The sequence below is a fragment of the Erithacus rubecula genome (assembly GCF_903797595.1).
Source record: "Erithacus rubecula genome assembly, chromosome: 1".
Taxonomy (NCBI): Eukaryota; Metazoa; Chordata; class Aves; order Passeriformes; family Muscicapidae; genus Erithacus; species Erithacus rubecula.
In genome coordinates this window covers 21,045,794-21,068,525 of record NC_136658.1, presented here as the reverse complement: position 1 = coordinate 21,068,525, position 22,732 = coordinate 21,045,794, and the positions used below count along the sequence as shown (strand labels likewise).

The 22,732-nt window shown below is 39.0% G+C and overlaps 1 protein-coding gene across 36 annotated transcripts in view; it reads left to right on the top strand.

The window, feature by feature from the left end:
- ZBTB20 (zinc finger and BTB domain containing 20) overlaps positions 1 to 22,732 on the top strand; it is a 472,123-nt gene that overhangs the window by 182,278 nt on the left and 267,113 nt on the right. For 2 of the 36 annotated variants that reach the window (XM_079321870.1, XM_079321876.1), the window contains exon 1: positions 5,283 to 5,949. The exons of 33 other annotated variants lie outside the window; for them this stretch is intronic. The gene's annotated coding sequence lies outside the window, so the exon portion shown is untranslated. Of the gene's footprint in view, positions 1 to 3,577; positions 4,007 to 5,282; positions 5,950 to 22,732 lie in introns of those variants that run through there. One more of the 36 variants, XM_079321868.1, reaches the window with a different exon arrangement.

The window sequence follows — 22,732 nt, the reverse complement described above, 5'->3', positions numbered from 1 at the left end:
ATGTGTTTATTTGTGAAGGTAGTCTGCAAAATAAATTTACAGGTTTATAATTCTATATCCTATGCAGTGGCTTTTCCCGTGGAAAAATAGTTGATCTAAACCAATATTCAAATTCAATTGTTTTTCCTGTCTTTTGTAGGGAAGGAGAAGTAGGGAGTCAAAATACAAGATTTCATTACAATACAGTTCTGTCTGCAGCTGAAGGCATTTCTCTAGCATGTTGCTCTCTGGAGTTTTCCTTTTCAAAATTTCTTGTAGGAGGTGAATTTTCCAGTTGGGTTGACTCTGCTATTAAAACAGCCAAGCTGATTTTTTTTTTTTCTTTGTTTAAGTGAATAAAATGTTAAGGGTAATTAAGCCAAGGAGAGTTTTAAATCTCATTGATTTTTTTTTTCTCAGTTCCTAACCTGGTAAACAAACTGCTTGTATCCATCTTTGCAGAGATAATTTAAAATCACTGTGCTGAAAGTATAGTGTAAAAACACCAGTTTTCACTTCAGAGACAAAAACACTCCTGTGACCTTCAAACCTTGTATGTTAAACTTGCAAGTAAAAATCATGTTTTTCATTATTTCTGTTACCTCAAGGTTACTTCAGGGCTAAGGTTTCCTGTGAAGATCAAACAAGAGGCTTTTTCCCCTTACGAGGGCCCAGATTATGCCCTCTGTGAAAAGACTGAGCCGCAGACGTTGTGGCCTTGAAGCTGGAGGGAGGATTGCTTAGTGTTATTAAGGCTCTGATCAGCAGACCAGACCAAGATCCGGCTGCTCCTGTCTGGCTCAGTAACCTTGGAAAAGTCAATAATATCCTTGTGCCTACATTCCCCAGCTTTAAAGGAAAGGGGATGCTCTTTTCCTGCTGCAGAGGTACTTTGGAGGTAAAGCTGCTCTCTGAGACTGGTGGTGGGTATGGAACATGTGCCTGTGGATCAGGTTCCCAGCGCTGAGTTTTCCTGACAGCACAGGGTCCTGAAGGTCCTCCAGAACATTTTCCGTGCTTCCAGGCAATTGCAGCAGACCTTTCCACTCCTTCCCGAGCAGAACTTGTCAGCAGCAGCTTTGGGAAATGCCCACATCTCTCTCCCTATTGTGTAGGGCTCTTGGCACAGAGGAGACTTCTGTGTGCATCCTTTCAGGATGGTGAGTGAGCTTGCTCAGCCTGGCTCACTTGGAGTTTTTGATAACCTCTGTAGAGTGAAAGTGGTTGTTTCAGAGCAGCAGTGTAGAGCTGTTTCTGTGATATATTATCTGCAAATGCCAATGTCCCTGATACATTTTTTTTTTACATGTTTGGCTGTAACCTTGTTCACACAGGCTGATCATGTGTGCCCGAGATACAGACATGAAGACAAAGTTTCCAATTCCATCTGCTGCAGTCTAGAATGATTTTATCCACCATTCACTGGGGGAAAGTGATTCTGATTTAAATGGCACATAAGCTGTTTGTTATTAGTCTGATAGGATAAAGTATTACAGGTTTTTTCCTAGTGGGTTTTTATATTTGAACTGGAAATAACTGTGCTGCATGAACTCTAAATGGAGATGTATAAAGAAAAAAAAATACTTGTGAAATAGAAGAGGCTGTAACTTCACATCAGTGATGTCTGCTTGTTAAATCTCCCCAGAATGATTCTTCCACCAAAATACCCAACCAGCTCTTCTCCAGCAACTTTCAGCACAGGTAGGCAGGAAATCCCATGGAAAAAAAATCCAAACAAACAAACAAGGAAAAACAACCCAAAAAAACCAACCAGCTAAAAAAAAATGCAACTCCCTTGGAGCCACCACTGTTTGGAAATGAGCAGTTAACAAATGCAACCTTTTCACTGATGCCCTAAATTCCTTTGTCACTTAGTAACAGCCTCTACAAACTATGCCTCCACGCCTGACCTAAGTTGCATCATATTGCCATGTTGTGAAATAATCTATTGTTGAATGTGTACAGAAAATTGGTTATAAGATCCATGATATTATAATGAATACTTATAATTTTTTTTACTAAATAGATGACTGGGTTTATTTAGTGAAAATATCACATCAGTGCAGAGAGCAAAATAAAAAATAAGTTCACGTGCTGTGCTTGGATTGAGAGACGTGTCACTAAGTACCTTCTTAGCTTCCTAACACTGCTAATGGGAATAGTGATAACCTTTCTCTCCCCACTCGGCTGCAGGGGACCTTGGTGTCTGCCAGGAGGCAGCTTTCCAGTGGAAAGCTTCCTACAGCAAACTGGTTCTTACTAATCATCCTGCCAGCCCTCCCTAAGGCACTGCTGCCTTGGGGCAGGTTTGGGGCATGATCACACCTTTCTAAGTCTGTGGGACTTTATTAGATCAGGTTTGTATCAGTGTGACTGTTCAGAAGTTTGTTGATTTCAGTAGGAATTAGCTGGTAAAAAATGTATCATTGAGCAGCTGAATTTTAGCTCAGGACCAGCTGAATCCTTCACGTTACCTGGTTAGCATACCTAAATGTGGGCTTAATTAGTTTTTCTCTTTTCCTCAAAATTAATCATTTCTTTAAGTTTATTGTTTGGAGTTCTGCCTGCTTCATTTCTAAGTAGGTAAAGATGCTCGTATGTGTCTAATGTTGTGATAAGCATTACATAGATAATGCTGAGAGTTAATGCAATGTGGAGGTGGGATGGGGATGGTAGTGCTGAGAGCCTTTGTGACACAGAAACAAAGGCACCAAGTTGTTTCGAGAGAGATTTTCCCTGCTAGAAAAAGCACTGCAGAACGCCGCGGTCCAGCTTTGGGTGATGAAAGTACCTTTGAAAGTGGAAGCAAATAGGTGCTGCGAGTGGGGGGAAAAACGCGGGTTTTAATCGGCGGAGTGGCCACGCAGTCGGCTTTGAGTCACTGGGGTTTGGGAGGGATTCCTGCCCGAAAAGGCGCGTTCGGACGGGGCCGCTCTCAGCCGAGCCGGGGCTGCGGGTCCCCGGGCTGGGCTGGGCTAAGCTAGGCTAGGCTGAGCTGAGCTGGGCCGGGCTGGGCTGGGCTGGGCTGGGCTGGGCTCGCAGCCCCCGGGGAGCAGAGTCAAGGAAGGAAGGAAGGAAGCGGATCACAGCGTATGAAGTCTGAGAAGTGACAGCGTTTTGCACTGGAGGCAGCTGTGTGAGGTTACCTGAGGACAATGTCTGGCTCTACTGGCTGATTGCTTAGAGCATTAAAAAAAAAAAAGAAAAAAAAATCCAATTAATGGGGGCACCTCCTAAACAAACCAGATATGCCTTTCACCATGCAGTCCCTGTTGAGAAGAGTATAATTTTACATTAACTACACTGGATGAGTAAGAATTTGTTATGTTCTGACTTTATCCAGGAAATTCCCTTTTAACCCAATTGTTCCTATTAAGTGTGTCAGCTCTTCTTTCAAAAGCTCTGCTCTGGAAAGGCAAATTAGTATATTAATGTGGAAGCACGTAGTTTTCAGACAACAAAAAATTGGGAAGCCCTTATCCATTTTTTTCAGAAAGAGTTATTTATTATAAAATATTGCAACAAACTCTGCTTGCTTTCAGTTATTTATAAAAAATAATATTTTTTCCATAATTATTTTTCACTTTTATGCATTACACTTGCCACTTCCATTTTCTTTAATGTACTTTAATTTTGTTTACAGTTGATTTAAAGTTTCATTTTCAGATTCTCATCTAAATATTGAAAGTCTAACCTGAAAGTACCTCCTAAGACTGATCTACTCTTCTTTGCCCTCTTCTTAAATTATGCATAACATAAACTTGATGATAGTCAGGTTTAATTCTGAAATGCTTTATTTATGTCAGTGTAATTCGAAGCCTAAGGGAAAACAGTTAATCTTATGTGCAATTAGCATGTAGCTCTGTTTAGCTGAAGTTCAGCGTATTTCCCTCCCAAATGAGCATCAGGAAACACGTCCACTGCTGGCTTCTTGAAACCTGGGTGAACTGCTGCCTGCTTCAAAGCATCCAGGATGGGCCCTACCTGGGCCCTTGGAAGTTCTCCTGTTTCCAAGGCACTTGTGTAGGTAGGTATGTTAGCCATGGCATATATTATTTATGCACTGATTTTAGAGCTGTCAGAGGAAAATCAGTTTTAGGGAGGAAGGGAGAAGTGCCCTTGAAGTGTGTTTTTTTTTCACATGCTATTTGTTTCCCCATCCTATTTTGGATTTTGAGAGTGATGTCTTTTGTGGAGAAGATGCTCAGTGCCCCAGAAAAATGGACCCTATGGGTCCTGCTGTTCTGTTGCTGTTTGATTAAGGTGTATGGGGAAAAAAGTTAAATAATTTTTAATGTGAACTCAAAATCAGTTTGGGCATATGGCTCTGTAGGAGAGTGTGCACAATGTGTATGTGTACAATATTCCTAAAGATGATTGAGTAGTTTCAGTATGTTTCTAACTTGCCTGCTTCTTAGCAGTAGATACATAGGATATACATAACATAAATGCATTTTATTAGGGGTTGTTTGGTGCCTCTGATGTAGATTGTGCTCTGAACGTGTTGTTTTGAAATGCTTATTTGTATGTGAGGAATTGTTAACACATTTTATCATACTGTGGTGTGGATTTGTGGGAATTCCATGGTTTTCTACAATATCACTGCATCGTAAGAAATGCACACAATCTTTCTAAACACAGTGAAGCATGTATGATGTGATGTTAATATTCCATTTGGGGCCCAAAATTTGTTCTCACTCATGTAAGAAGTAGACAGATCCAAGGTGATTTTAACAGATGATTCATTTCTATCCTAAAATGGACTTTAAGGGATTCTTTATCATACTCTTCAACCCCAGGTGTGTCTTTTTTTTTCTTCTGCTCCCAATATGGGTGTTCCTGTTTTGTATTTCAGAACCTAGATTTTCATTTAGCAATTAATGTGCGTGATTCAAGTCACTCCTTCTGTATTTTATGAATTTTTTTCCAAATATAGTATTTCTCTGCCTACTGTTGATTGAGCAGAATGGGACTTGCCTACACAAAATTTCTTAGGAAATACAATTTGCACATCCAGATTTCTGACTACACCCACTCTCACCATTATTGCAAGGTGTTAATCTACTCGTATGATGGTGCTTGCACAGATGCATACATACATACCTTCTTTAAAAATAGGCTGTGTGCCTAAATCCTTATGGGAGAGCTAGGTCTGTATGCTCACTGAATATTTAGCCCTTGTGGTTACTGCAACAGAGTTCTTTGTGAAGACTCTTCCATATTTTTAGAAGGTGCTTTTGGTAAGGAGTTTAATCCTAAGTAACAACTGGGTTTTTTGCAGCAAATTTTAATTTAAAACTAATTTTAAAATTACACATATTCTTTTTAACAGTATTTTGGATTTGAGCAGTTCCTTTCCAGAAACCTACCCTGGAGAAAATGTTTTTAATCAGGTTAAAATGTAGGCAAGATAGAAAAAAAAATGTTTGCTGTGGCGTGACTGGAGCAGTGCTAATGAGCTCTGCTCTAATACATGAAGGAACATATGGCCCCCATCTGAATACAAACTGGACACAAAGCAGTAATTCAGCTGAGATGTCCTGAATATTGTAAACTGGGTGAATGTGGTTAAAGGTGTTTATAAATGGTGGCTGAATCCCACACACTGACTCACTGCCTTCTAATGTCCAGGGCTCAAGGTGCTATTTGTAAGAGTATAGAAAATGACCAGTAGAGGGAATTCTTAATTAATGCTAACAAAATAGCAAACTGAAGTGTTTTGCTATGAAGAAAAGACTTCTTGTGCTCATGACGCAGCAAGAGACGGATTATGGAGAGGGCGAGTTAGGAGAAGAAAAATCACAGGACAAGCAAATTGAGTATTTACTGGCAAATAATTGCTCTCTTAAGCTGTGGCTCTCTTCCTAAATTCTTGGCATTCCTGAGCACTAGAACCATTTTCAAAAAATGCATCGTTACAGAGTAGATGTAAAAAAACCTCTCAAAGGCTGATGGTGCAGACCTTTACAGGTAAGAATATTTCTTCTAAAGCTTTAGATTGTCGTCATTTACAGGGCTGCTACTTTTCTCTGTCTCCGGTAAAACTGGTGTTTTGGTTTCAGAGCTATTTTGTCTGGAAGTTGGGGAAGTGAGGATAGTGTTTTAGGCAGGCTGCAGTGTGTGCTTTTCTGTTAGTGCAGGGGTGTAGTAGGACAAGGAAACAAAACAAGTTGAGGGAAAAGTATATGGCCCGGTTTCACTTGTTTAAATGGGTGCTGGCTTTTATGGAGGTGCCTCTAGTTAAAAGACTATACATCAGCTTAATGTGGGGCAGGAACTCACTGCCTGTATGTGCCTGTATTGCCACACTGATTTCACTGGAAGAAAGCTTATGAGATGCTGCAGGGAAGGAAATTTTTGTAAGGGACTGTCTGCATCCCGAGGGCTTCCCTAGGTGTAGCTCCCCAGGAAAATTAGATGTTTGGGAACCCATTCTGTTTCCTCCTGTCTACAGTTTGCCTGCCTGTTTCCTACTCCTTTCCCTCCCAAATTTCACCACTTTTAGTCAAGTTTGATGGGTGAAAGTTTCCAATATACCTGAGGTTCTACTGTTTCTTTAAGTAGACAACTGTTTAAACGGTTTAAAGGGGGAGAGTTCTTTTAACAGCCTGTCTGTGAGACAGGGGGCCTCATAATTAAGTCCAAAATTATACATCAGTTACAAAACTCTTGACAGAAATCTGTAACACAGGAGGCTCATTTGACTCTTCAGGAGCTGGCTCAGATTTATGGAGGATTTTTTTTTTTTTGTTTATTCCACATGCAAACTTCATTTTCTAATACTAAAAAAGGGCATGGAGATGTATAGGTGGTTAAGAATGCTTTGCCTTAAAATATGACTCTTATTCACATCTCTATCAAATCAAACTATAACACTGCCATTTTTTTATCAAACCTACAGAATGCTTTCCCTCATTTCTTCTCCCCACTTCATCATGTGCATTGAAAGTAGTGGCTAAAACAATCTCACTTGTCACAAGTTAATGAAAACAGCATGTATTCTGAAGAGCAGACGTGTTCCCTTGATTTTACAGGGGGTTTATTTTGATTGTACTGACTGTGTTCAGGAGTGGTGAATAAGCTGAACACTCCATTGATGGGGATATATGTGTGTTGGAGACACAGCTCTGGAAGCCATATAGAAAGTATCACAGAACCCAGTATCAGATCCTTCAGAAAAAATTGCCAAGTTCCCCAGAAAGGTTTAACTTGTAACACAGGGGTAACTTCTCATTAATAAGTATCAAATTAAAATTTACTTATGTCTTTAAACATGGGCAGTTTTCAGTCCTCATAGTTTATTGTACCATAACTGTGGATATTCTGTTTATTCAGTATTATGCTACCTGTTTCTGTAGTTATATTACTTTTATTATTAGAAAGGCCTTTCTTATTATTATTGCCATAATTAGTCCTTTTTGAACTGATAAATCTTGGCCTATCTGGGGTTTTGGGTACAGAGTACTGCAAGTTTAAAATATAGCATGTGAATGAAAAGTAAAAATCCTTTTATTGGTTTTAGTGTTCTGCCTTTTAATGACTGTCCCCTCTTTTCTTGGGAAGTCAGATTTATTTTCTCTGTGCAGTTGTATTTTTATCACTTCCATTACATTCAGTCTTCTTTGTTTGTCATTTTGATGCTTTCTAAACTTTTCTCATACAAAAATCTCTTGAGGGTTTTAATGAGTCTTTTAGTCTCAGAACCCTTTTTGTGTCTCCTCTATCCTATTTGAGACGGGGTGATCAGCGCTGACTGCAAAACCCAAAGCGATGGCATGACAGCAGCTTATATAACCACATTATGGAAGTCTCAGAGGTATTTCCTTTGGACCCCCTGTTGTTCATTGTGAGGCCCTGGACAGCCCCACAAAATCCCTTTATTTCCTTTCCTGTGCTGGTTTCTGTGAACTTACCGAGCTACGGGCGATGGAAGCAGTACAAATTATTTCTTTATTTCTGCTAATGGAAAGGCTAGCTACAGAATCCTGTAGAAAGTGGGGTTTTTTGGAGTGAAGAGAGCTATCTGTGGAGAAGTATCCTTGTACCTTGTGTGCAGCAAACTGGAAGGATTCCATAAGATAGGGATGGCTGACATGGAAAGGAAGTACAGTTTGTTCTGTGGCTTCTAGACCATCTGCAAGTGACTTGCAAGAGATGAGAGGGTGCCAAATAAAAGCACAATTGTGATATAATGGAGGTATGAATCAGTCATTGGTCTACTCATAGTGGAAAAAGCATGCAAAGCCCAGGACTGTTCCTCGGGTGGTACTAGAATGTTTCATTCCTTTGAAACATGTGTTTCAAGCCCTAACTCAAGACCAGCAGTCACTTAAAAGTGTCTGGAAAAAAAAAAAAGCTTTTTTCAGTTTAGACTGTCAATCTTTCTCTTTTTATTTCTGCAGATATATAGAAGCACGCTATAGAAATATGTAATAGGAAGTCCCTGGGTCACAGTAGAGCATATCAAGTTGACTTTTTCTGTAAGCAAGTTTTATTCCTGTTCCTCTCAGTTCAGCTCCCTTCACTCCTCTTTTACCTCCTCTTCTTGCCTCTCCCTGCCTTCCACCAGAAATTTTCTTCTTTTTCCTTCATCAAAATTCTACCTGGCATGGTATATTCTTCTAGTTAAATGATCACTTTCAGCATTGAGGTGATAAAACATACTTTATGCCTTCTTGGTTGCCCAAGAGAGAACAAATAGATTTTGAAAAGCAGATGGTTTACCAGAGAGCCCTAAGGTATCGCAGAGCTAACAGGTGCAGCTCCCTATTCAGACTTGCAAAGCAAAAAAATCCTGTTTCCCAGACAAACCAGAAAAACAGCAAAAAAGTTGGACTTTGGAGTCCAAATACAAATATATTTTTAATCATGTTTATGGCAGGTTGAGCAGGGACAGTGCTTTTATGCTGAGGGTAGCCATCCCTTGCAAAGAACAAGGCAACTTCACAGCTAAAGCAGAGTGCTGGGAGGTGGAGACCTGCACTGAATTCCATCATGGCCATTGTTGAGCTGAGCGATTTGCAAAACTCTTTTCACATCTGTTTCCCACACAAAAGCAGGACAGTAGCAGAGGAATAACTAATGTATCCTTCTCCAGATCCTAGTGAACCCTGTATGGGAAAGGCAGTGGAAGAAGTGTATTCTGCACTGAATCAACTCAGTGCATGTTTCTGAAATACAGAGAGTAAATTGTTGAATACCTCAAGCAAAACAATACATAGGCCATTAGCAAAGAAAAAAACTCATATCATCACCATTACCTGTTTCTAGTCACATCTTTGCCCTGCTCCACATTTAATATGTAGTAGACAAAGTATCTAGTCAGCCTTCCAGTGGTGAAGGAGCTATGTCTGCACTTTTTCACTTCTTCTGCAGCTATTGATAACTTCAGATGTAATTTATACTGGGTTTTGCTCACACTGCCATAAATCCTAGTTCAGAATGAGAATGAGGATATCAATGCTTCATTATTAATAACATCATTAGGCCCTAATTTTGTGATCTTAAGCTTGAGCCATCCGGCTGAAAATCCCTGGGGTGTGCTTACTGAATCTGTGCTGGGAGCACTTCATTATTGTAGGTGCTCTTAAGCACATTTGGTCTTGGTATAACAGAGAACTATAAAATGGTGTCTAGAGGTCTAAAGAATTATCCTTGCAGGGGCAGGTAACTTATACCAGTCAACAAAATAAGGTTTTTTGCATTGCCAGAGGTGGAAAAAACAGAGACACTAACTTCTTGGCTTTTAATTTGAGTACTGGAGTACTGGTCTTCTATTTCAGGGCAAGATAAAGGAAAAGGAAATCAGGAAGATAACTAACCAGAATTTTAGCTAGTAGCAAGAAACAAGAAAAGGGCATATAATGAGCATGGCTCGTTTTGCCCAAGCATTAAATATTAACGTCTTTAAAATCTAGATTGCAAGGAAAGTATTTCAGTGCATTTAGTCCAATTAGAAAACAGATTCATAACCATAATCACATTTTTAAATTAATGAATATAGGAATAAGAAAGTAATACAGATCAGTAATATTATGTAAAAGGTTTTTTTGGGAGTTATGGAATCTGGTGCATCATGTCTCAATTTTTCCGTAAAAATATTTTTCCATTAGTCATCAGGTTGGAGCAAAGTTTATAAAAATTGGAAAAACAAGTCATAACAGCTAAAACACATTTTGAAAAGTTAAAATGAAAAGATTTAATAGGATGGAAAACTTTTTGAGGAGTTGGGAGAAAAGAAGTTAATAGGGAGATTTTTTTTCTGGTTTTGTTTAAAAGATGGCGTCTTGCTGGAGAATTAAGTTGTAAGAATACTGTAGCCAACTGTGAATAACTGTGAGACTTTTAGAGGAAAGATTGCTTTCCTGCTCCTGTTTTCAGGCAAATTGTCTTAGTTTTCCTGGTCCTTCTGTTCCACATAATTATCAGCTGAGTTGAAGGAGATCTCCCTACAGCTGTGAGTAGTAATGAGGCTTTAGCATTTCTTTGCAGATCACTACAAGGATGTGACCTCTCTCCCCTGAAGGCTCACCTTTTCATTATAAAGGTGTTACTTCTTTTCTGCGTGTATCACCCAGGTGATACATTCCCTTCCCTCTGCAGATGTAGAAAATGCAAACAGAAGCTCCAGAGGGCTTCTTTAACCTTGGATGTGAAAGGTGGTCAGGGATGGAGGTTTCAGATTATTGGGGCAGGAGTTTTGAAGGAGAGCAGAAGAATGGATGCATTTAGGATTGTACTCAGCATGTTGCATAAATGATGCAGGAAATACCGAGTAATACCACAAACATCTCTACTTAGGGAGGTGTCAGAGATAGGATGGTAGCTGCCATTCTAAAGTTCTGATGACATCTGAAATATAAATAAATGTAAGGCAGTGATGGTGTCCTTTTATGCAGGCATTTGTTCTTTCCATTATGATCTTCCCCCTCACACCAGTTCACCTACTCTCCTGTGATGCAGAATTGATGTGACATCCTGAAATTCCTAGAATAGAAATCAGACAAAATGGATGCTTCTACAAATGGCAGATTATCCTGTCTTTTTAGAAATAAAGGAAGTTGTGGTGTGAATCAGTCCTCAGAAAATGATATTTGAAATGAGATGTATAAAAGATGCAGGGATACAGAAGCTCAAGTAATGTGGAGAGGTGATACTGCATGGCAGATCTGCCTGGGATTTACGTGCTGCTGGAGGACAGGTATTGGGGGTAGGAAGGCTTTTTATCATCAGGCAGAGTAGCTCAAAGCAGCACTGGTTTTATGTGTGTGAATGATAGACAGTAGTGAAACAGAGTACAGCAGAATCCTAAGCCAAGAGGTGGTGAGTGGGCAAATCATAGGGGGGATTTATGCTCTATGGAGCTATGGCTTAGATGATTTGGCTATGCTCTTTCTTTTTCTCACACTTTTCCCAATTTATTTTGTATTATGCATCATGCTTGTAATTGTTTTCTCTTGTTGTTTCTCTCCTGACATGTTTAATCCACAGCACAGTCTAGTCTTGATGTTTTCCTTCTCCTTCAAAGAGTCCCAAGAGAGAGAAGCAAGGAAGGTAGATGTATTTGACTTTGGAAAATGATTTGATGCCACTTACAAAGGAAATAAAATATATCACAGGGGTCTGCTGCAGGGTGATTGTGAAAATATTGCTTGTTTGTGACAAGGGATTGTCTTGAAGACTGCTTTGGCTTGATCAGTCTGAAGCCCATGTCTCACTGTTTCCATTACAAAGACTTTAATGTTCCTGTTTCTTTTGCAAAAGGACTTAATCTATTTTGAAATAAATCCAAGGGTCCCCAAATGTACTGTTTGCTTTCAGGCCCAGCACACAAGAGCTGTGCATCAGGGTCACATTGCAGAGGGGTCAGAGGAATTTTCATTCTTCGGCTTGTGAGCCTGGTTAGCCAAGGAGTCTGCATAGGACCAGTCCATGGCAGCAGAGGACTGCAAGGACTTGGGATGTGGGGACATTTGGGCAGCACAGCTGTCCTGCAGTGCAGGACATGGCTCCTCCCCAGACCAGGGGCAGCAGGGATCCTGCACAGGTGGTGCTGTGCTGCACTAGGGGTCTACAGGGCTGCAGTAGGATGGGGAGATCTCAGTGTGACCAAGTGAAACCAAATAGATCTTCATTTCCCATGGGGCTCATCTGGTTTGTGTTTAGAAGACAGGACTTTAGGACCTGTGTTACCCATGAAGGCAGAGTAGTATTTAAATGATGCCATCTTGCTTTCAGATCTGTAACTCAGTGCTAATCATTCCTTCAGTGGGTCTCAGACTGGTTATGTTCACTGGAGTTGATCATTACAGAGGCTTAGTACATGAATTCAGGTTCTCAGCAAACAGTGGCTCCATATCCTCCCCAAACTCCCAGTGGCTTCCTATTCTGAAGGCACAGCTTTCTGGCATGTTTTTTTTTCTTTCCCTAATCCTGAGATATCTCTCATCTCTTCCATCTTCAGTCCCCATTTTTCTAGTTGGTGGCAGAGAACTATTTCAATGCATACCTGTGAAGCTCATTCTCAACTTAACATTTTTATATTATTAATTTCACCTAGTGTTAAAATACTGTTGCAATTCTAATTTGTAGAAAGAAAGAAAACAAATTTACCCTCTGAATGGGACAATACAGCCTTTAAATTTTTGGTAGGCATCTCTGATGGTGTATCCCTGGTGATACAAGTTCAAGGGTATTTTTATTTTGTTTCTTTAGTATGTTTCTGTATTTGCATCAACTGCTGGTGCTTTTACATTAAATTTTTTGTTTAGAAATCTTAAAAAATTTTCATTTTTTGTTTCTATTCTTCTAATTCAGCTTTTAAAATAAATTCTAAAGAAACTCTTGTGTAAGATGAGCTCAAGTGAGCTGCTTCCAGCTGGTAATTTCTTTGTACTTTAAGTGGGCTTTGTATTTCTCATGGGCTAGCTTTTGTGTCCTGAAAAAAACTTGTTATACCACTCCATGAATCGAGAAAAATGCAAATAAAGGGGTGTTTGCACTCCTAAGTTACTGATGTGAGAAGATGCCTCATTTCTAGGAGACCACCCTTGTCCTCTTTTGTCAGCTTAAAGTCATCTAGTTTTAAGCAAACTTGCCAGAAATTGAGAAGCTGCCCAATTCCTACAGTTTTTTTTTAAACCAGAAATGAGGCAGAAATTACTCTTGCCTGCAGGAGAGGCTGCAGTGGGGACTCCAGAGCCCAGTGTCAGGGTTGTCCTTCCAGCTGGGCCAGTCACCTTTCATGGGTCTGGTGCTTCCTCCCCAGCGCTTGCCAGGTGCCAGCCCTTCCCTGTGGAAGAGGGAGCTGGAGGGGCTGGGAGGGTTGGCCAGGGTGAAAGCAAAACAGCATGGGGGGAAGCAGTGGGAGAGGGCAGTCATAACTGGAAAGAGAAGGTGTATCATGGTCAGAATGTCACAGAGGAAGAGAACCCAAATCTAAAGGAAATTAATCCTCACTGATGCTGTTACTTGTGGGATTCTTGCTTAATTTGCATAACGTCTTGCCTGTCACCATCCGCAGAGCTACTTCAACAATGAAACTGTTTTGAGATTAAAGAGGAGTTGGAGGGAAAAAGACACAAGCTCTGGTCTTCAGATAATATACATGAACTTGACAAACTGAGTGTAATGTCTGTGTCTTGAATTCTTTATCTCGGAGTGAAGAATGAATATGTGTGCTTTTAGGAGAGCTACGATACTTCATCCACTTGGAAATTATTTTTCTCCTTTAGGAGACAGATGCTTTACCTTTTCCATGAAAAGTTGTAAATGTTTCAGAAACAATTAATGAAGCTTCCTGACATCCTCTTGGGTGAGGAAATATGATTGCTGTGGGAAAACTGAGGCAAAAATCTGTCATGTGAATATTTTATTTTAATAGTTAATGAACAGAGGAAAAAAGAAAGTATTACTGTAAAACACATGAGCAAGATTGTGGAAAACTTTGGCAGAGAAAGGTTCTGAGACAAGTTCATTCTTGATTGGCATCTCTTGAAGGTCAAAGTGTCTACTCACTGTATAAGGCATGATAAAATTTGGCTCATGGTATAAATATAATCAGGAGACTTACCTCTTAGTATACTTAATTTCAAAATGTACATGCTGTGTAAGGCGGGCTTGAAGAGCAGAATACTTTGAAAAGTGACTACAGGAAAAGATAGAGTTCCTAGAGTTTCGTGACAGCAGTAGTGCCATTACTTTTTACATGAAAACCACCAGTCTCTTCAGTCAATGGCAAAAGAACTTCAGCAAAATTCATCACACCATCTCAGGGCATTGGTGTTTGTGTACAAATTAACAGTTTCTATTTAAAGATTTGGAGATTGAGATACAAAAATGTAGCAGGCCACACAGTAAATTGGTAGTTGAGGAGGAAAAAAAAAAAAAACAAAAAAACAGATGCCCTAACCTTTTCCTCTCTGTTTGAATCAGAAGATCCATAGTCCTTGGAGGCATGCACATGTCCATAGACTTCCAGCTGATTTTTTTGCTTTCAACCTCTGTGTAACCTCAGATGATCCAATTGTTTCAATTTTGTCACCCCAAGATCCAAGTCATTTAATCAGTAATCCTAGGTAGTCTCCCTTTTTTACCATGACAAGCCTCCCTTTACTTTTTTAATCTCTACTAGATTTTAGACTGAATACACATGAAGCAACAGTTTGAACTGCATTCACTACATCTTACAGGCAAATTGTAATCATATGGATATATGTGTACCAGTATGTATTGAATAGGTAGCAATAATATCTGTGGCAATCCCTTTTGCCTTTTAGACATTTATACTTTTATATCAGTTCAGTTTGTAACTACATCTGTTAGTCAAGCATAATATAAATCAAGGAAAAAGTAAAAGATTCAGCTGGTAGGAAATGAAAAATTTATGGTGAGAAAAGAGAACCACCCATAAGCATTGAATACAGACTGACAATGATTATTTTAAATTTTCATTTTGTTTTGCATTCCTTTTTTTTTTTTTTTTTTTTTTTTTGAGTAAGCTTCTCAAGAGTCAGCAATTACTTTATATTCATGGAAGTCAATGGGTGATTTACCATGTATTTTAGATAAACAGACCAGTATTCCACATTGTGAAAATCTCACCCCTAAACAAAGCCAGGTTCATGTGAAAAAAAAACTCCTGAACTAGCAAAAAAACCCAAGACCAAAACCAAAAACAAACCTCTGACAACTGAATAACTGATATACACCTTTGCTTTTGTGTTCCTGAATAAGGTACAAAAAGACAATGAACAGAAATGGACATTATTTGTACCCAGGAAAAGTTGGTGTTCTCCAGCACACTAACCTTATTTAAAAATTGCTTGGTTTTTAATTGTCTCACAGCCCACCTCATTTGTGCACCCAGAGGATTTTCCTCTGGCCTTTTAAAATCCACAAAGTTGTTGAGACTACTAGACAAGAACACTCCTCCCTTTCTATTTGTTTATGCAATTCCTAACTGATAACAAAAAAAAGGAAATAAAAGCTAATTCTGTGAGGTTCTTCTGGGAGGGGAAGGTTGATGAGGGGAGCACTTGACTTCTGAGGTCAGAAATCACAGAGTAATTACCTAACAGTGTCACAAGTTTTGGGCTGCTCAATAGCTCTCCCTAGATAAGGGCAATACCCTCCAGGACAGCATTCTCCTATTCTTTAGTTGTCTAGATGTCATGTGTGCCAGAGCCCTGGCAGTGGGGTTAGTTATGATAACTGAAATTTATCCTGATTTTACTGTATTTCTGTTGTTCCAAGTGGGTTAAATGGTCATATTTTTCTCTGACACTCAAAATCTGAATGGTCCCTTAGGTGATAGAGAGGGGAAATTCACTGGTGGTGTTCATGACAAATAGGTGAACTTACCATTCCCATGATGTCCACAGTGGAGTCTGGAATCTCTAATAACTATCAAAAAAAGGCATAAGATGAGGAGATCTGGTTACCAACTGGTCTTTAAGCATAAGAAATAGACATTTGTGTTCTTTTGTCCCTGAGCTGTAAATCAGGAGGGACAATCCTCACTTTGAATGCCACTCTTATTCTCAGCATGATGTGTATGGTGAAGGAGGTATTGAAAGAAAGTATTAAGGCTATGATAACATCAAAGAAAATGCTTCAGTTTTTATTCTCCCTTCCATAGTGGATAAATTAGAACAGAATGAAACACCAACAAACTTGAAAATAAAAGCAAATGTGTATGTGTGGACTATGACAGTTTATTCTGAAATGCAAGGAAATCCTTCCCCCTTCCAAGCCATTGTTCTAATGACATAATTCTCTAAAAGCCTTATCCTCTAACTTGCTTTCTTTGATGTGCCTCCTCAAATTCACTGGTTAGCCTATTTGGTGGCTTTGAGATTTTTGATGTCCTTGCTTGGTTGGCTTTCAGAGCTGCATCAGGTAACTCTGCTGATACTACACTGTTCTTGGAACAGGATGTAAAGGGATGTCACTTTATTGCACCAACAGTCTCAGCAGGCAAATACAAAGTTCAGACACATCCCCACTCACAACACGTGGTGGTGACTATAGAAAGATGGGAAGTAGGAGCTTTTCAGGAAAGAGTCTTAAGTAGATACCCTCCTTTGAATTAGAAGTCACATGGCACAATATCCTTTTTATTAAAAAAACCAACAAAAATATTAAAAAGTGTCTAATCCTTCCCCCCTCACACACCCCCCTCTGCCATGGCTTTGTGCTATATTTTATTTTACAGTAATTATACTCTGTATGGCAATGTCCTTCTAGCAGGCAAACATTGCTGTAGAATATAATCCCAAATTTCACCAAACCATTCCCACAGTCCAGACAGGGCTGCCTCCTGCCTTGGGAGGCAGTCACAACAGTGACATTCAGCTGGAGCTCAGAGACACTTTTGCCATTCGACAATAATCCAGAGAGAAACTAAATGAGTTCTCAAGTAGCAGTTGAGGTAAAATATGTGTGCATGAAAGGGGTGTAGGAATAAAATTCTCAGTGTGTAACCTAGAAGCCAGAAGCTGTTGTAATCAACAGCTTACTTCTCACATGTTCAGTGAGGAAGTGCTTAATTGTTCTCCCAGCTTTTTGAGGGAAGGTACCTCGTGATGCATTTCCCCCATGCATTCTGCCACAAGGGGTTTCCCATGTGTTATTTGGCTCGGAGGCTGAAGCAGGCGTTGTGCCACTGAATTCCATCCTGTCTTGGGTGAGTTAGTGATTCTATTTGGGTTTTGTGAGCTGAAAAGAGTAGGTTCTGCCACAAACAACTTGTGAGAATTGTTGATACATTAGGGGACAAAGAACATTGATCTTAGTAATACATTTGTCTGAATAAGCATATCAGTACTTGGCACATTGTTATTAACACCTTTGTGCACTCCTTTTCTTCCTCAAAGACAATGTGCCTGCATACAAATAAACCTACATTTTCAACTTTTATGTCCATGCATGACTGTGGGGACAGAGGATAGACATCCAGCTGTACAAATATACTAAATGCATCCTCCATTATTTGTGTTAAAATTAGTTTTTTGGACCCTACTGATTAGAACAAGACACATAGTTATTACTGAGGATATCAGCTGTAGGAAAGAAATAGTGTCTCATCTTTATACCACATATCCCATTCTTTTGTCAGCTTACATTATAAATAAATAACAAAGCAATTTGACACATGCCCATTGATTAAAAATAAAAGTTGTCAGAGTGAGAGGAGAAAGACAAAAATATGAATTATTAATAACAATATTAAGCAATGCAAAAAAGATGCTTAACATGCAGGAAAGTCCCTGAAAAGTCACTTACTGAAGGGGAAAGAAAGGACAGCTGTGAAGACCTTCCCTCTACAGCTACTTTGTCTTGTCTTTGCTATTTGGACCTGTGGAGGTTGGGGTGACATGTAGAAGAGAACAATGATTCTGTTAATTTGTGTAATCTTGTATATCTTGTGTCTCATGGTATTTCCAACATGGAGGGCCTGCAAACATGAAAATATCACATAAAGGGTGGAGTTAATGTAAAGTGGTTGTATTGTGTCATGGTTTGGTTTGGCCATTTTATATTACTGAGCAATCTTCCTGGCAGTGGGATTGAATGACCAGTTGACAGCCCTGGCATTTTCATTTGGAGAAGCTAAGGTAATTTATACTCTTTCTAAATTTTGTATATCACACCTGTGATTTAATGTGCAAATACTAAGGTACAGAAAAATGCTAGTAATAGTTTGTGTTCTGTACTTTGTAATGCTCCAAAGGATAAAACATAAACAGTACCCTAGTAGCTGGCATCATTATGCATTTCTTTTCCCACCTTCTGTCGCTTATTTTGGTTGCAACAATTTAAATGCTTTCGTTTATCAGACCAGTTTGAATGGCTGTTGGGTATATTGACCATCCTGGCAGTACTTAATTTTCCATCTGTGAAAATCAGATTTCTTTTTTTCACTGAAGATGATAGGAAACACACTGGTGAGGAGAAAAGGAAACAATTGCAAAGTTTTCACAAAGCTGAAGGAAACACCTCGGTGACAGTCCTGCTTGCTGAAGAATTCTCTTGCCTTAAAGCAGGTACGGAATGTGCTATCACAGCAGAATAGCTAATCAGAAAGTTTTCCTGGTAGCACCAGAAGTCCAGTTGTGGCTTAAGTCATGCTGTCTCTAGAGGGGTATTTTATATTAGACTTCCTCATGGCCAGTCAGATTATTGTATTATTTGTAGCTGGGGAGATGACATCATCCTAAAGAAAACCACAAGCCCAAACTTTCAGGAGCAGTAAGGCTCCTAACCTATTCCTATGATGTTAATGCTTTGAATTAACAAACTGTTAATGAATTCACAACATGATCTCGCAATTATTGTGTGTTAATTCTGGAAATCTGCTTCTTATGCATCTTTGGTTCACATAAGAGCTGAGCACTTGTAGGTTATATGGATTTCATGAATTTCTGGAAATGCTCAGAGCTTCTGAAAGCCAGGCTCAAAGGATCTTGTCACTGGCATTTGGTTGCCTGTGGTGCAGGTACCTCCATGGTCATTTGGACTCCCTTGGCAGTCAGCTGAACAATAATAGGCATTTAGAGGTGTCATTTGGCCTGTCACAAAGAAAGGCATCTGAAATACTTCCTCATATAAGGGATCACTTTTGTTCATAGGTTATAAAGTCTGGATGAAGACTGTAAGCAATTCAAAAGTTATCTGAAATTCTTCTATTAATTTTGTCACAAGCTTAGTAACCAAAATGAGGGCCTTGCCCTAAAGATGTTAGTCTTTTCTGTTTCTGTGTGTGCAATGGGAGTACTGGAGCACAATGGTTTGCAGGTTATGAGAGGATGGAATTCTCTGGGCACATAATTGTTATGATGCAACTATGTATTAGGCCCTAAATGGTCTGCATTTACATTTTAGGAGCTCTTTTCAGTTCCCATATACATAATGTGTAAAGTTTAGCAGTGAGTGGGTATGTCTCAGCATGGGTACCTTACACTATGCCTGGATCTAGCTGTATATGTAATTATTGGTCTTAAGTATTAATTGATGTATCCTGACTCCCCTTAGTACTTCAAATCTGCTGTATCTGATCCCCAAGGTATTGGTGAACATTAATTCAGGCATAAAAAGACTGAATTTAAGTTAATTTCATTGTTTTGGAAAAGTCACATGTACCAATACTTGCTTGACAGAGTTCAAGTACAGACCAAACCATGAGGAAGGAAACAGCTCCTGGTACATGACTGAGATGACAGAGAGGGAGATGGCTGCTCTTTGTCACATATCCAGAACTATAAGCTAAAGTCAGAAAAAAACAGATAAAGAGATGCTAGCAAATTATGCTACTCTATGTTGGAACTTAAAAGCAACAATTTCTTAAATTTTTCTTGTGCCTTGCACCATGTGTAGCCTTATTCTCAAGTCTTGTACTAATGTCTGCAAGGAAATCTTTAGATGGTTGAAAATTTTTTGCTTTGAAAGAGAGAAAGAAAGTGAGTAGGCTTTAAAATTGAGCAAGGCAGGTTAAGACAACCTTAGATAAGGGATTTTTAAAATCTGGGAGAAGGCACTTTCATAATACCATTACGGTACTTTTCATCAGCCTTACTGCACCCATGTGCCGTATTTCAGCTCTGTAAACTGAAGCTTATTTATGCTAAATGATTTGCCCAATATCTTATCATGGGTAAGTGGCAGGCCAAAAATGAAACCCAGGAGTCCTAATTTGATTTCTTGTTGAATTCAGAGACGATATAATGCCCCTGAAAGAAAAACACTCAAGAATTCAACAGGAGCACTCTGCTTGAGGAGTCTCCCATTTCAATAAACCTGTGGTTATAGCATGTCTGTGCTCCACTGACCGAGGTCCCTGAGGCTGCTTTCAATCCAAACCCATGTCTCCTCTGTGGGTGCCCATTGCCCTACTGAGTGTTTCAGTGCTCTAAACCAAAAGTCTTGTTCTTAATGGCCATACTGGGGAAAATACAGCCATTGAAAAGTGGCAACATTGCCAGCGAAAAAAGCGAGTAGGGGCGAAATAAAAAGAAGCTGTAGAGCTATAAGAATATAGGCTGCAGTTTGAATGCTTCTACCAGTGTTGGGCTTCTTTTAGAGAGTGAAGATGAGACAGCAGATGATATAATTTATCTTCAAATCCCTGTCTAATCGTATTTACCGTCTCTGTGAGATCTTGAATAAATATGGATAAGTCTCTGTGTTTTTAAATTCATATTTTGAAATTTGACAATGCATTGTGTGAGTTTTACAGAGAGGTATTTCTAGTTTTCTGAGAAGCCTCTTCATGTCAGCTTGTCTTCTTGGTAGCTTTCACAGTATGTGAAGAAAGAAGGTAAGAACTAGGGCAAATAATACCTTCTTCCCGCAGCATTTGGGCAAACATTTGAAATCAGTGAGTTAAATCTGTTGGCTCATGAAAGAGACCAGCGTAGACTCTGGATCTAGTCTGAAAAATTCAATCACATAATCTTGAAAGGAAAATTCAAGAGTCAGGGGAAATGCAGTCCAACACAATTTGTTCAGTCAGGACTTTGTTTGTGAATTCCTGTCAGGATTGACCTCAGTGTATTTATAAAACTTGAAAAGGGGTGTTCTTTCTTACAATTCCAAATTTTCCCTTGTTCAGAGGAAATTTTGCATACATTACAGCCAGTTTAATTTGTAGAGACAGAATATGAATTTTCTCAACTAGGACATGAAGGGCATAAAATGAAGTTTTGTAAGCAGAGTTTTTCATTAATATATATATATATATATATATATTTTTTTTTTTTTTAAATGTTTAGCCAAAGACAGAAGCAATCTGACTTTTTTTACATTTTTGTTGAGGATAAGAAGTTCTGAAAGCAATGAGTAGATGCAAAGTTAGCCATGCACTGGGTGCTCAGTAAAGGCTCAAGCATGGGTGTTTGTGACCACCTGAGATGCTGTAGGATACACTTCCTGGCCTTCAGCTGCTTTTCCCAAAAGACATTTATCTCAGAAGTGCTGAGTCCTATCTGTTAGCCATGTCCAGATGTGATTGCACCAAAGTGCTTTTTGGATGGCACTTGAAAGCTATGTTTAAGCAAATGTTTTGAGCCCTAACCCCAAACTTTACATACTTGAAACCACATCTATGGGTATGGTTTATTGATGATAATCCTACAATAGAGAGTGTTTTAGGACAAATCCTTTTAAAGCAGTTACTAGGTGAAATGTTCAATTCTGTTAAAATGGTGCATCATATAAAGAATTACTTGATTTCATTAATGCTAATTTGATAACATCAGTTACCCTCTGGCAATTTAGGTGAGCCCATAGGCCAAAATTCTTACCTTTAAATGCTCTTTCCACCTGTATCATATACTGGGGGTGTGATGGGCACTTAAGAATAATTAGCAAATGGTTTATACCTGACAGTCTAAAAGCTCCCTCAGTACATTTGTGGAGTATTATGACTATAACTTGAGTTCCCAGGTTGGCATGAGTTCATGCCTACTGAACATAAAAGTTTCTTGAAACCATTTTGTTTAATCTCTCTATTAATTGCAAGGCATATCAAACAAAAGTAAAAAACAATTTACATCCATATTACTGAAATTTGTGCAGGATATGAGAGGGAAGTATTAAACATCTGCAGTTTGGTAAAATCTGAAGTACAAAGGAAAAACGTGTATCATCTGAATTTACTCAGGGTGGATAGCATATGTTTTAAACAGTTGGATTAAAATTTGTGGTAGTGTATAGCGTGAGTTGATCTTGTCCTAGTCTGTGGGCATTATATTTTCTAAGCTGGGAACATAAGGTTATATATCAAGTAAGCAGATACGATCAGTCTGATCTGCTCGGTCTTCAAAAAAGAAGACATAATCCTTATTAAAAGCAGCACTGTGAAGTTTGAACTTTTTCTTCCACTTCAGGCACAGATATTTTTCTGCAGCTATTTTTTTACTGTAGAAATAAGAGTAATGTATTTTGCAAGCTCTCTTCTCAGTCCTTGTTCTAGCAAATCTCCCATTGACTTCAGTTTCTTTGCCTAAGTAGAAACCAAATAAAAAGTTAGCAAAGTATTTCAGGACTACGAGCTCTATTTAGAGGGACTTGAAGTAATAAATTTATTTGATGGTGAAATCTGAGGAGCTTTTAAATGTGGCCAGTCCTATTTAAACCTTTTGCAGAAACCTATATTTTGTTGTCAATCATCACTGACAGGTTTAGTTTCATGAAACTCCATCCTAGAACCAAACTTAGAAAATAGCAAGGTCATTTTATTTATTTTATTCTCCAA